We start from the raw sequence: 15,440 nt of genomic DNA, 5'->3' as shown, positions 1-15,440 counted from the left end.
GCTGGAAGGAAGGAACAGGATAAGCTGAGCTTAGTTGAATGACTTCAGTGCTTCTGTTGTGAGCTTTGAAAATGAATTGCTCTGCAGCTCCTGCATCTACAGAGGTCAGTGAGGGCTTGTTTTACTGCTCAGTAAGATGTGAATACTTAAATGGCCGCAAGTTTACTTTAAGGAGCCAACATTTTATCTTTTTTCATTAAAAAAAAAAAAAACTTAACCCCATTAGCTTTTTTTTTTATTCCTTAACAACCGTTTCATTGGTCTTTGACAGCTTTGCGTTATAAAGCCATACTCTGAATTTCTGAAATTTAGACTTCACAGATTGTTAACCATCTGCGGTCTGTATAAATCCCAGCGGTATAATATAGGGATGCACCGATATCGTTTTTTTCGGTTACGAGTACCGATACTTATATTTCGGTACTGGTCGGTAGCATAGAGCCGTCTTCCCGGGCAATCAGGAAGCCAGGGAAGCCGACTCCATTCTGTTTGGCCGGCTGGATGCTGATTGGCCGGGAAGCCGGCTTCCCAGCCAATCGGCATCGAGGCCGGCCAAACAGATCTGACTATATGGTGACACGCCCCAGCACCTAATTCCCCTCATATAGATCCGTATCGCATTCATTAACGCACCAGTCCCTCGGCCAGCGCTTTCCAAGTGGGCAGACACCGCTCTCCAAGATCTCCCCACGTCTCCTGTCTACAGCGCCCACGTGATCGGCGCTGAGCCTGCTACTGTGCTTTCATTTAGAAATCCTGTGCATGCGCAGTAGCAGGCTTAACGCTGATCACATGAGCATTGTGCAGTGTGCACACAGGAGACGGCAGATCTGGCCGAGGAACTGAATGCTAAGGATCTATGTGAGGGGAATTAGGTACCTGCAGGGTGGGGGTAGTGTCACTATATTATCAGATTTGTTTGCCCGGCTCTACACTAATTGGCTGGGAAGCCGGCTTCCTGGCCAATCAGCATCAAGCCAGCCAAACATGGAGCCAGCTTTCCGGCTCCATCTTTCCTCGCAGCACTGCCAGTCAGAGGAAATCTTCCTCTGCCCGGAAGTTCTAGTATCGGGAAAGGTATCGGAGTATTTGGCCGAGTACGAGTACTCGCACAAATACTCGGTATCGGCACCGATACCGATTACTAGTATTGGTATCGGTGCATCCCTAGTATAATATCTCAGACACCCAGCCACGGCTATTATTTTATTGCTGTTCTCCCTGGCACACACAGACTCGCATACTTCAGGATCTGATAACATTGGCCTTCACTGTGAATATGCCTTTCCCCTCTTCCCCAATGTGCAGCTGGCCATTTTCACTTCTCAACATTTGAGATCTCTAATCAGATCAACTACTAACCTCCAATCTATCCAAACCACATCTGGATCTTTTTATCTGCTCCATGTGTCCATTAAACCGCACTTTACGGCCATATCTGCCAGCTTTAGAATCCAGAGGAGGGCTGGGAATGTGGCAAACATGCATTCAAATGTGCTGGGTCCTATACAAGTCATGCTTTTTCCTCCCTGCTGTAGTTTTGGGTGTTTACCACTTGAGGGCAATCTAATAAAATGTTTATCAAGAAAAAGGAAAATGTTCCTGAGCTTGGTTATAGATATTCTATAGCACAATTTAGTCTCTCCCTCTCCTGTACTTTTTCCTTTCTTGGAGCCAATCCACGGCAGCATGCTACCACCTGTATTAGGGATGCACCGATGCCGGTACTGGCAAGTAATGCCCCGATACTAAAAGCAGATCCTGGCCCTTTACATTTTAAAATAGATTTGGCTGCTGTAAGGTCCTGTGCTTGCTGAGGACCTCACAGCGCCTGTTTACAGTGCCGGTCACACATCTTCCTGGGCAACCCCACGGCCCGCATCCGCCCGTGTGACCATCCAGACCCCTGGTGAGATCCCGCACAGGGCACCTGAGTATTTTTTTTTCTCCTAGCGTCAGGGCTGCTTGTGATAAGGTGACAACAAAAGATTACATTTGGGAGACAGTTGTCACCCCAGCACCTGAACAAGGACCTTCTTTGCGCAATCATCTACTCATCATCTAATTTCACGATGGTATCTAACACCGGTTAAAGAATATTGCCTGACCTCCCCTTTCCCTGTGCTGCCCTAGGTCACATCACACAGGGTTGTGTTTGTGGCTACTGGGGGCCCCGTGGAGATTGCATCATGGCCTGTTGTATTCTGCTCTATCCAGCTGTTCCGCAGATGGGGAAGAAAAACGCTTTACGGTTGGAAGGAGCTGATCCCGGAATTCCAGCTCGATGTTTGAGTTATAGAATAAAGCTGCTGTGCCTGGCAGTCGTAGACTCACCGGAATATGGCTGCTATGCCAGCAGGAGTGAATAGTTTTCCTTTGCAGTGTCTGTGAAAATCCATTGCATCATGCTTCGAATGTATTCATCGTGCACATTCATTTATTTGATGTTTTCTGGGGGGAGTCTGTGCAGGCTGCCAACCGTTTCCGGAATTCCTACGGTGAAAGAAAAAAAAAATATGTAACCTATGTGTATGGCTAGTAAGGAGTAGTATGTTTTGTATGATATGCTTGGACTTGTAATATATTTATATGATGAATACTATCCATTATCTATCTATTGATCGATCGATCTACCTACCCATGCATCCATCGAGTCTTCTATCTATTTATTATCTATTGATTTATTGATCTACCTACCCATCCATCCATCCTGTCTCCTATCCATATCTATCTATTCATTATCAATCGATCTGCCTACCCATCCAACCATCTATCCATTGTCTATCTATCCATTATTGATCGATCTGCCTACCCATCCAACCATCCTGTCTTCTATTCATTATCAATCGAACCATTATTGATCGATCTGCCTACCCAACCATCCATCCAGTCTTCTATCCATTAGCGATCGATCTACCTACCTACCCACCCAACCATCCATCCTGTCTTCTAGCCATTATCTATCTATCCATTATTGATCGATCTGCATACCCAACCATCCATCCAGTCTTCTATCCACTATCTATCTATCCATTATTGATCGATCTACCTACCTACCCACCCAACCATCCATCCTGTCTTCTAGCCATTATCTATCCATCCATCCATCTATTATCTCTCTCTCTCTTTCTTGCTCGCTGTGGGTCCTGCTCTGATCAAGGTATGAATGGGAAAATAATAGTTTGGAGAGGACTGCCCCTTTAAGCAGTTTTTATGTGTCAACCTGTAGAAGATAAAGAACCCCCCCCCCCCATTTATATATTTAATGTACTGTATAACACTGCACACACATGGATTTGAGGTCTTGCAGTTCTCAGCTACATACACACAATCTCTTTCCAGCAATGTGCTACAAGTTGGGTTCATGACTCTGAGAAGAGAGCGTAGCAGGCTTTGGTCTTCCCTTTGTAGAAGACATCTGGCAAATCAGACAAGAGCTGCAAAAAGACAAAGTGATGTTCTGCTTTCTTCCATTCAGCTTCTGTTTACTCATTTTTCCGTGCGTTGTCCATCTACTTCTGTTCTCACTGTAAACAGACATCAGTTTGTTGCATAAGCGATGCAGTTGTTGAAAAATGTGCCATTTAGTAGATAAAACAAACACAAGACCTAAAACTTTAAACACACAACATTCCTATGAAGTGTGGTGTCACACTGACAATATATTGGTGGGGAGAGTATGTTGATGGCCAGTAGTTCAGGGATCAAGAAGAGGTCACAATGATTTCTTTTTGTTTTGCAACACACAGTAATTTCACTGATGATGTTGACGTTTTAAACATCACCTTCAGCCAGGTATTTAAAGGACGAACTCTGCTTCCTTACATGTTTACTCTAATGGGTGTGAAGGATAGTGTCAAAGATATAGAGGCCGGTATAGATCAGGAAGTATAGATCAGCTTTTCTCAACCTTTTTACAGTCACGGCACCATTTAAAAGGTATGCAAATTCTCGAGATACCCCAGTTATAATGAAAGAAAACCTACATTTAAAAATAGAATCAACGATGTGTGACTCTTCCAAAAGCCATACCAGATGCTTACCCCATATATGGGTCTGGTATTAATTTTAAGGGAAGTAGGGGGGCATGCAAAAACGAATGATCCCCCCTCACATCAAAGTTCCCCCTTTAAATCAGGAGCCCTCCTTCACATTAGCATCCCCTTTACCCATCAAGATCCTCCTCACATCAGAAGCCCCCCTTCACATCAAGAGCCTCCTCACCTCAGAAGCCCCTCCTCACATCAGAAGCCCCTCTTCATATCAAGAGTCTCCTTAACATCAGAAGCCCCCCTTCATATCAAGAGCCTCCTCACATCAGAAGCCCCCCTTCATATCAAGAGGCTCCTTCACATCAGAAGCCCCCCTTCATATCAAGAACTTTCTTCACATCAAGCCCTCCACATCTGAAGCCCCTTTTTATATCCTAAGCCTCATTCACATCAGATACCCCCCTCTTCACATCAAGAGCCTCCTTTACATAAGACACCCCCCTCAGAAGCCCCCCTTCACACCAGGAGCGCCCTTTTACACCAGAGTTCTCCCTTCACATCAGGAACCTGTCTGTACCATGGAAAGGCATGATGCATTGTGAGAAAATTTCAAGACATCCCTAAGCAAGGCAAAAGGAACCCCAGGATGCCATGGCCTCAGACAGAGTTGCCCCTTCAAATCAGGAGCCTCCCTTTTCAGCAGAGTTCCCCCTTCACATCAGAAGCCCCCCATTTCACATCTGAAGCCCCCATTTCACATCAGAGTCATACCTTCACATCCAGAGCCCTCTTTACATCAGAGTCATACCTTCACATCCAGAGCCCTCGTTACATCAGAGTCATACCTTCACATCCAGAGCCCTCGTTACATCAGAGTCATACCTTCACATCCAGAGCCCTCGTTACATCAGAGTCATACCTTCACATCCAGAGCCCTCGTTACATCAGAGTCATACCTTCACATCCAGAGCCCTCGTTACATCAGAGTCATACCTTCACATCCAGAGCCCTCGTTACATCAGAGTCATACCTTCACATCCAGAGCCCTCGTTACATCAGAGTCATACCTTCACATCCAGAGCCCTCGTTACATCAGAGTCATACCTTCACATCCAGAGCCCTCGTTACATCAGAGTCATACCTTCACATCCAGAGCCCTCGTTACATCAGAGTCATACCTTCACATCCAGAGCCCTCGTTACATCAGAGTCATACCTTCACATCCAGAGCCCTCGTTACATCAGAGTCATACCTTCACATCCAGAGCCCTCGTTACATCAGAGTCATACCTTCACATCCAGAGCCCTCGTTACATCAGAGTCATACCTTCACATCCAGAGCCCTCGTTACATCAGAGTCATACCTTCACATCCAGAGCCCTCGTTACATCAGAGTCATACCTTCACATCCAGAGCCCTCGTTACATCAGAGTCATACCTTCACATCCAGAGCCCTCGTTACATCAGAGTCATACCTTCACATCCAGAGCCCTCGTTACATCAGAGTCATACCTTCACATCCAGAGCCCTCGTTACATCAGAGTCATACCTTCACATCCAGAGCCCTCGTTACATCAGAGTCATACCTTCACATCCAGAGCCCTCGTTACATCAGAGTCATACCTTCACATCCAGAGCCCTCGTTACATCAGAGTCATACCTTCACATCCAGAGCCCTCGTTACATCAGAGTCATACCTTCACATCCAGAGCCCTCGTTACATCAGAGTCATACCTTCACATCCAGAGCCCTCGTTACATCAGAGTCATACCTTCACATCCAGAGCCCTCGTTACATCAGAGTCATACCTTCACATCCAGAGCCCTCGTTACATCAGAGTCATACCTTCACATCCAGAGCCCTCGTTACATCAGAGTCATACCTTCACATCCAGAGCCCTCGTTACATCAGAGTCATACCTTCACATCCAGAGCCCTCGTTACATCAGAGTCATACCTTCACATCCAGAGCCCTCGTTACATCAGAGTCATACCTTCACATCCAGAGCCCTCGTTACATCAGAGTCATACCTTCACATCCAGAGCCCTCGTTACATCAGAGTCATACCTTCACATCCAGAGCCCTCGTTACATCAGAGTCATACCTTCACATCCAGAGCCCTCGTTACATCAGAGTCATACCTTCACATCCAGAGCCCTCGTTACATCAGAGTCATACCTTCACATCCAGAGCCCTCGTTACATCAGAGTCATACCTTCACATCCAGAGCCCTCGTTACATCAGAGTCATACCTTCACATCCAGAGCCCTCGTTACATCAGAGTCATACCTTCACATCCAGAGCCCTCGTTACATCAGAGTCATACCTTCACATCCAGAGCCCTCGTTACATCAGAGTCATACCTTCACATCCAGAGCCCTCGTTACATCAGAGTCATACCTTCACATCCAGAGCCCTCGTTACATCAGAGTCATACCTTCACATCCAGAGCCCTCGTTACATCAGAGTCATACCTTCACATCCAGAGCCCTCGTTACATCAGAGTCATACCTTCACATCCAGAGCCCTCGTTACATCAGAGTCATACCTTCACATCCAGAGCCCTCGTTACATCAGAGTCATACCTTCACATCCAGAGCCCTCGTTACATCAGAGTCATACCTTCACATCCAGAGCCCTCGTTACATCAGAGTCATACCTTCACATCCAGAGCCCTCGTTACATCAGAGTCATACCTTCACATCCAGAGCCCTCGTTACATCAGAGTCATACCTTCACATCCAGAGCCCTCGTTACATCAGAGTCATACCTTCACATCCAGAGCCCTCGTTACATCAGAGTCATACCTTCACATCCAGAGCCCTCGTTACATCAGAGTCATACCTTCACATCCAGAGCCCTCTTCACATCAGAGTCCCCCCCCATTCACATCAGAGTCCCCCTTTTCATATCAGAGTCTGCCCTCTTTTACATCAGAATTTCCCCTTCACATCAGAAGCATGTCTGCACTAGGGAAAGGCATGACGCTCTGCGAAAAGTTCAATGCACCCCTGAGGAAAGCAGATGGCACCCTAGGTGAGAAAGGCTAGTGTAGATGCATCCTTGAACTCCATGTAACTTTGACATAATGACTTACTATATTGTTGTATATGTGGCAGTACTGCTCCAGGCAGGTGCATCATGGGATTTGTAGGCCTACTACAGCTGGAGTGGCGAGGTTGTTTACCCACTCCAGCTGACCGGCACCCACAGCCTCTTTCTCCCTCCATTCCGGCAGCCCGTTGCATCATCCCGTATAATGCAGGGTTCATAGACCTGCATTAGATGTAAGGATGCCGAGTGACATTCCACAGCCAGAGCTTGGAGGGGGTAGGGGGTGACAGGTGGGCACCAACCACCGTGGGAGCGGAGATCAGGTAAGTACAGCTTCTTTAAAGGATCCCCCGAGCCAAAAATGAGCAGTGGCATTGTAACCCCACTGCAAGGGGAAGGCTTTTGTATGGGTAAGTTTTTCCTTTACCCAGAGTTCTTCCTTAAGATTTTACAACTTCTTTACATACACAGTGCTGACTTTTTAGGTACCCACACCCGGCGTGGGTAGCTAAAAAGTCTGCAATATGTATGTAAGGTAGTTGTACCCATTTGGATGTGGTACCCCAGGCTGTCCTCTGAGAAATATAATTGGCTAAAGCTACTTTAACAGGCTATTTAACTCCCAGACATGTTTATATTTCCTCTCACCTTTGTTATGATCCACCCAGTAAAATGACTTATTATTATACAGGATTTATATAGCGCCAACAGTTAGCGCAGCACTTTACAATACAAGGAAGACATTACAATACAATTCAAGACAAGATGGTAAGGAGGGCCCTGAGTTATTTCCTTCTTCACTGGTATAAAACAACAGCACCCAGATTGTTTCAAGCAACTAAAAATGTCCCACTCTTGAAGCAAGAAAGAATCCGGTAACTGTTGGCACCAGCGGGTTTTGATTGGTTTGACTGTTGTGTTCCCAAATGAAATAAAATGGCGTGTGTGGATAAAGTGTTTTTTTTTTTTCTTTTCTTTCTATCTGCAATCAAATGAATACATCTGTGGTGTGGCCATGGCCTTAAAATTTTGACGTTAAAAGTCGTCCGAATTCTCCATCTCAAAAAGTTTGGAGCTAGAAAACCCTCAAAAAAACAGTCATATCTGCATTCCAAACAGTTCTTCCTTACGAGACATACATCATTTTCAGTCTTCTCAAAAGGTGACAACTCTGGAATATCAGTTGGGAATTACATATCAGGTCATCGGTTCACCTCTGTGTTCCCAATGGCATGCAGTGTGATGTGGCCAGTCTGCAGTTCATCAGCAGCTGGAAACCTAATTCTTGTATTGATGGCCCCCATTTGGCAGGAGACATTTAAGCTGATGCTCTGCTCACATCTGTTTTCAACATTACAATCCTCATCCAGCGGTTCTTTTTTTTTTCCCCCTCCTTCTTAAAGATACAAATACCGCAGTGGGGAGCTACGGGCGATCTTGGAAAAACACTTGTACTTGGTTTATTGACCCCTGCGCTAAAAATTAATACTGCTGCACCGTTACAGAACGCTTGGCGACTAAAAGCGTGGATTAATTAGAAAAGTGCAGAGTTTGCTACATAAGTGTCTGCTTTTCCCCACGCCGTCCCCAAATCTCCATCTGGTTCTAATAGAGTATTATTTGATGCCTTGAAGGAAGCTAAATGGCAGGGGAGGGAGAGATGGGAGACAGAGCTTCCTGTAAAAAGTCAGTAGGGGGTTTAGCCGACATGCCGTACAGTAAAGGCAACTTTAGGGGGAAAAAAAGAAACACAATCTCTTCATGCCTGAGGTTTATTCTCTGCACACCACAAATATGTAGATACGGCACTGTGGTAAAGCAGAGTAAAATGCGCTCTTGCCTGGCTATCAAGGGTCACCTATCTTGCAGAATAGGAAATGTAATGAAGTAAGCGCACCCGCAACAACATGATGCAAAAGGACCTTATTAAAGGCATATTCCACTTTTTGTAAACAAAGCTGAAGTTTAGTTAGTACATTTTAATAGAAGGTCTGTAGCTCGTTATGGGCCTGGGGTGGGGGCGGAATGGTCTGCGGGAGCCTGTGAATTGCACACTGATTGCAGTTGCAATGGTTCGCAAGCTCCAATGAAAATCATTTTCTTCTTACAACATGGGTGCATTTTTAAAGCTGAAGTGTAGTTACATTTTTTTTGTTATGCCGCTACTGGGATATATCTGACCTCCAATAAGGTGTCCCATGCCGTGGTGGCTGCTTCTTATTGTAGAAATCCTCACACGAGTCCCACCGAATACCCCCTACAGGGCGGATTTTCCAGTGCTGAGGGGGTTAACATAATTTTTTGAAGGGAAATGTAATCTCATTGGGCTAACAGTACTGTTCGGGCATTCTGACAGTGGAGGGGACTGTTGTCAGAATAGAAAGGAGTGTGGATGGAGGATTCTGACAGATTTTTTTTTTTAAGCCCACCCTCGATCAGTGTGTACTCAGTTCACCATAAACGTTACAATCTGAATATACAATTTTTGCACAATGAACTTTGGATACAGACTGATTGGATAGTTTAGGCTGGTCCACATATTACATAGTGTTGGTAAATCTAATCAAGCAGGGCCTTGCACTACATAGTTTCTGGTAGATCTAAGGGCTTGTTTACACCAATTCCAGTGCGTTCCAGCACGTTTAGCTGTTGGAACACACTGGATCACATACTGTCCAGCTCCCTACGTTCTGGGGCATGGCTGTGCATTCAAGTCAATGGTACCGCAGCCACTGCCCCCCATCTGCAGTACAAGCACTATTTTTTGCGCTCGCACTACCAGAGCATGGGCATTCTGGTGCTGATGATCGCACTCTGGGCTGCGGTGCCATTGACTTGAATGCACTGCCACGCCCCCTCCCGCCCCAGAACGCAGGGAGCTAGACGGTATGCGATTCAGTGCATTCCAGCAGCTAACCGTGCTAGAACGCACTGGAAGTGGTGTGAACGGACCCTTAAGGTGATTGTACAATTAGATTGTAATGTGACTGGTGCTCTTGAATCATGCCTATGTGCTAGTTAGGACTGAAAAGGAGGGACATTTCTAAACACAAAGAATGTGTTCCAAAAATAAGAATGGATCAGTTTGTACAGAGCTGTTACTGTTGTGGCCCTTTGTAAAGAATGGTCCATGTCACAGGGGCTCTGTGAGGAATTTGTAGGTGGTCGTGTCACAGCTCGAGTTCATTCTGGTCACAGATTTCTGCAGAAACAACAAGAGGGAGCTGAAGTACTTCAGTGGTGTAGCCTGCTGTTTCTGTGAAAACAGAAGAGCCATCCTTTATTATTCTTTGTTATAATTTAATTTGTTACCTTACACAAAGTTTGATGATTGAATGTTCAAAACATGTTACTGAATAAAGCAGAAAAAGCAACATGGAAATATGAATGGCTGGATTTACGTTTAAAATGTTGCATCTGCCATATTCCAGAACATATGGAGACTTGGTGATTAAAGGATACCTGTATTTTTATACTAAAGGATACCTGTATTTTTATATTAAAAGATACCTGTATTTTTATACTAAAGGATACCTGTATTTTTATACTAAAGGATACCTGTATTTTTATACTAAAGGATACCTGTATTGTTATACAAATGAATCCTAACTGTCTCCGCTCGACATCTCCATTCTAGCTATAGCCTCTTGTACTTCAAACCAGAGGGTGATGAGTCCAATTACTGCAATCAACGCTCCTCTGGGGGGGGACTCTGTTCGCAGCTAGTGGGGAGGTGTAGTTCTGGGTATGTGTGACCCATTCTCACTTCCCATGGCTGCTTTTCTGTTAGGGCCTATAGAGAGTAGGACATGCATGCACTGTACCAAATGGCCCCGCTTGAAATGGCTGACAGGTTCACTTTAATATCTTGCTTTTAGAAGCACCAGCTCCCTATCCTTAAAGAAGTTGTAAAGTCCCAGCATATCCTCTCCTGTTATAACATCAGCACTGTAATAGGAATACATACTAGAGTTGTTTTTCATAATGCAATCAAAGCTCACTTGAAAAAAATCCCTTTTTTTGGAGTGAGTGCTGCCTTCCATCTGCCCATCACTTTCACAAACTTCCTGGATTCCCAGAGTGCTTTGCATCTCTTTCCCTGCTGTGATGTGATACACTCTCCATTTCTCATGGCTACATCTCCCCATCATCCATTGCTTCCAGCAAGCCATGATAATGTTACATTGTTTGAACGTTGAGTTGTAGCTCAGGAGGCTCAGGATCACCTGGCTTGTGCAATCTAAAGTCTAAACCACAATGGATGGTACTCAGCACCACTTCTCCACAAGTGCATATAACTAGAAATACAAAGAAGACACCATCCAATCTCGATCCAACCATAATCTTTGTTAAAGGTGCCCATACACCTTACAATTACACCTTTTCCATCTGACCACAGAAAATCTGCAGATAATTGTAAGGAGTATGGCCAGCTTTACAATGCCCTCAAATCGGGGGTAGCCCATGAAAAATGATTGTGCCATGTCAGATGCTCCAATTGGAAGAAAAGTGATTCTAGTCTTCTATCCTAAAATTAGGAATATATCCCCCCTTATATTTCAGGTTTTGGATGAAAGCAAGACATGCAGAAACCTCCTGTTTGAAGAAGGCTGCACTGTGTCTAGAAAAAAACACCCAATGAGCAGATGATTGTACTAAGTAAAGTATATACAGGACACAGTGATAATTGGTGTAATTAGAGTGAGAACTCAGTCTATCCTAATCCTGCACTTCCTATATTTTAATCAAGATATCTATTTTCCTAGAAGAGTACATATACTATTATTCAAGCCATAAAAGATTGCAGGGTTAGATGCACAGAAGGGATCTCAGTCACCACATATATGCTAACCATATGTCTACAGTTGACATATACGTGTTTAACTACTAACACAAGATAGGTAATGGTAACCAAACACCTGGAAATTCAGGTTTTTTTTTTACAAATTAAAGATTTAATATAAGAGAAGACAAGCATAAGACACAATAAGAAAAATCAAAAGGCATAGTTATAGAAGGGCCATCAACTTCAGGGAGTCCTTGATAACCTCCAAATTGCAACTGATCCCTTTGGTGTGACATGGGAACATTTGTTTGGGCACTAGAAAAGACAACAAAGCTTTCTCTTTGTACTAGTTCTAGGAGGCAGAGGATGTTGTCAGAGAAAGGGAGGGATGGGGACAAGAGAGACTTGGAGGAAGGGCAGGGTTGGTGGGATGGAAGAAGAGAAGTAGAAATGCTCTCTGGAGTACATTTCTGAGTCCCTGAGTGGGAAAGAAAGGAGGAGAGGGGCAGCACAGCACTCGCCCTGTCAACAAAACCCATCAAGCATAGTCTCTCAGAACAGATAGGTTACCTGACATTGTGGATATACACTAGGCACTGGTATGAATCCATTACCAAAAGGGGGACAACGTTCCTAAGGAGTTCTTCAAAAGGTTGCATGTGCCACAGAATGGTTTCCTACTGTGTGATTAGTGAACAAAAGTCAGCCAAGCCCATGAAAAGGATCCAGAAAGCCCACAAGTCATTAAACCAACCATGGGTATCATATACTGTAGCTGGGCTGCAACATTTTCCATTTGCATCAGTGCACAGAGTTTTCATACCTAGTCACTAATGGTAGGGGTCGTAATGGAGCATCAGTGTTTTGGAATAAGGCTACGTAAGGCAGCAACGAAGAAGCAGAGCTAGAAATATGATACTACAATCCCGGTAATATTATTAATTATTTATAAGCTTTTGTGGGATAGTTAGGCACCTTCACCCCTGAGACCAAGAAGTAGATATTAAAAATAGCCTCCCAAAGCTGCTTAAACATTCCATCAAACATTCAGCATGGTGCCTTTGGGGGCCTTACAATGGCACACTTACAATGGCAACACTTGGAAGACGTTTGTGGAAGGATCCGATGTAGGTTATATTGACATTTATACCAACAAGTTAATATTTTATATCCCTTTCCTTGTATGTTCATAAGTGATTACAACAGCCTTTGAGATTTCTGCTGGCATGAGCTCGGATTCTAATTCTCGTTTTTCCTTCTCGTTTTTAATGAGAGAGTCACTTTAAGCGATTGTTACCAGTCCTGCCAAAACAACACAATGGTTGATACCTGGGGGGCACATGAAGACTTTTACACGATTATCCCTTTCGCTGGGTTATTAAGACTTGCATGGCCTTAACGGAACCAGACCCAACCCATGGAGACTGCTGCTTTGGCATTTGGGGCTTGGTCACCACATGAGTCTCTACAAGTATAGGGAGGAAGACTTCAGCCAATTATCACTAGGAAATGTATGTAAACAACCCTCTGATAAAGAGGGCACAGATGAATATCACAATGGATAATCATTTGATAGACCCAAGCTCAGGCTCAAATGTACAAAAGAAATTCCTGCGCAGTTGTTGCCATTAATGTGTAAAGTAGTAGCATCGCTTGCATCTACAAACAGGCCAGTAATGTAAAGCACAATAACATTTGTAGAAACTCATGACAACCAATCAAATGTAGTTATCTGCAGTTATCATCTGGAGATTGATGGATAATGCTGTTATGATATCTTGTACATTGTTTTTCATGAGCTCGGTGTGCTACCACTTTGGCCAAGAATTGCAAGGCCTTCACAAACCACTCTTTTTTTATGGAGATACTGATGGCAACCTTGTCCCATCATTTTATAACCCCTCATTAGGTCACTCTACTTTCAATTGTCCAATTAGCCAGTAGTTTTCATACCATGTCTATCCTTGCCTAAGCGTTACACTGTCCATGAGTTGATACATACGTCCCCACATGGCTTCCAACATTCAAAAAGTAGGTCCACTTTAAGATATCCCATAAAAAGGAACATTATGAGTTCTCTATCATTTAAATTCTTTCCTAGATGTTACACCACCTGATAGTTGATAAATGCCTCCCACAGCTATGGGTGTGCTACTGTCAGAATACCTGAACAGTGACTGCAGCTGATACCTGAACTCCGACAATTCCCTATCCACCCTGCAACATCAGGGTTGCCTTACACTATCACAGTATCTCCTCCCTAATCACCCGCCACTCTTGTATCAAATGAGCTAAACCTTCCATACACCACCTCATCTTCCTCTATACTAGATACACAAAATGTATCTGGGCACCTAGCCCTTACACTAGTTAACGTTGCAACGATTGCACTTGTAATATCTAAATTATATTTAAGATAGCTGTTTGACAGTTTTCATACATGAAAATGTTGTACATTCCAACAGCACTCCCATGTGCAGTGGTACTTCGGCTCATGAACGGTTGTTCGCGAACAGGAAGTTCAGCAAAATTTTGCTTCAGTTCGCGTACTCCGCATCGGGTGACGAACACAACCGCAGCTATCTTCCCTGTTTTGACACTGGTCGTGGCTTCCTCTAGGCAAGATCACGTTCTGATCACAGTTTGATTCGGTTAGTGACCAGAATACTGGAACGAATTAAGTAAATGAACCTAGGTACCACTGTATATATACCACAATGGTGCCCTCTTTCCCCTCCCTACCAACCCATATCCCACCCCTCAATTCATAACGGATATTACCCTAATCTTCAGTGGTTATACTGTGTCAATTAACTGTTAATGTGCAAAGAGTACTGTACCAATCTCAACACTGTAAACCACCAACCCCCTTTTGTGTAATAAAATCTAATAAAATAATTGTAAAATAAATCAGAAGAGACATAAACATACAAAAATAACATGTAAATCATTAATTTTTTAACTAGAGAAAAAGTCTATATTTTTTTTATACATATGATTGATGCCCCTTAGGTACAGGGATGCCAATATCATTATCGAAGGAGGTATAAAAGGCATTTGAAAAAAAAAAAGTTGACAGATTTAATATATCTGATAACTCTGGTTGCAAGGCTATGGCAATATTTAGACACTTATGCACATCATATAGACTACATTTTGACATATCGGTGTCCATTCTGGCATACATTGAGCGGAATATTTCCCTTAGCATACCCCTGTTCTGTGCCTCAGTGCACAGCAAACTGTATTAGGATTCTGTGGTTACAGAGCAAGAAGAGATACCAGGAAAGAAAGAACAAGCTAAGACCTAAAATGTATTTCAGGTTCTTGTGAAACTAGTAAAAAGGATTTCTCTTTTTGTTTTTTAAAAGGAAGATTTAAACTTTTCTATTGTTTTGAGTGAAAACAAAGTAAAAAAGGGGGGAAAAAAGTTGCTTAAAGTTTTTGCTCTCTTTTTTTAGATCTTCCCCCAGTTTTTCACACTTCCTTACGTAATGTCTGGTCCAACCCATTGACTTAACACTCACACAAGCCGGGACTTACAGACTTTTTTTTTTTTTCCTTTGTTCCTCCTCCCCCCCCCTTTTTCCTCCTCCCTCCCTCCACCCC

The sequence above is a fragment of the Nanorana parkeri genome, unplaced genomic scaffold (genome assembly GCF_000935625.1).
Source record: "Nanorana parkeri isolate BGI_ZX_2015 unplaced genomic scaffold, ASM93562v1 scaffold1272, whole genome shotgun sequence".
Lineage (NCBI taxonomy): Eukaryota > Metazoa > Chordata > Amphibia > Anura > Dicroglossidae > Nanorana > Nanorana parkeri.
This window is presented reverse-complemented; position numbering follows the sequence as displayed.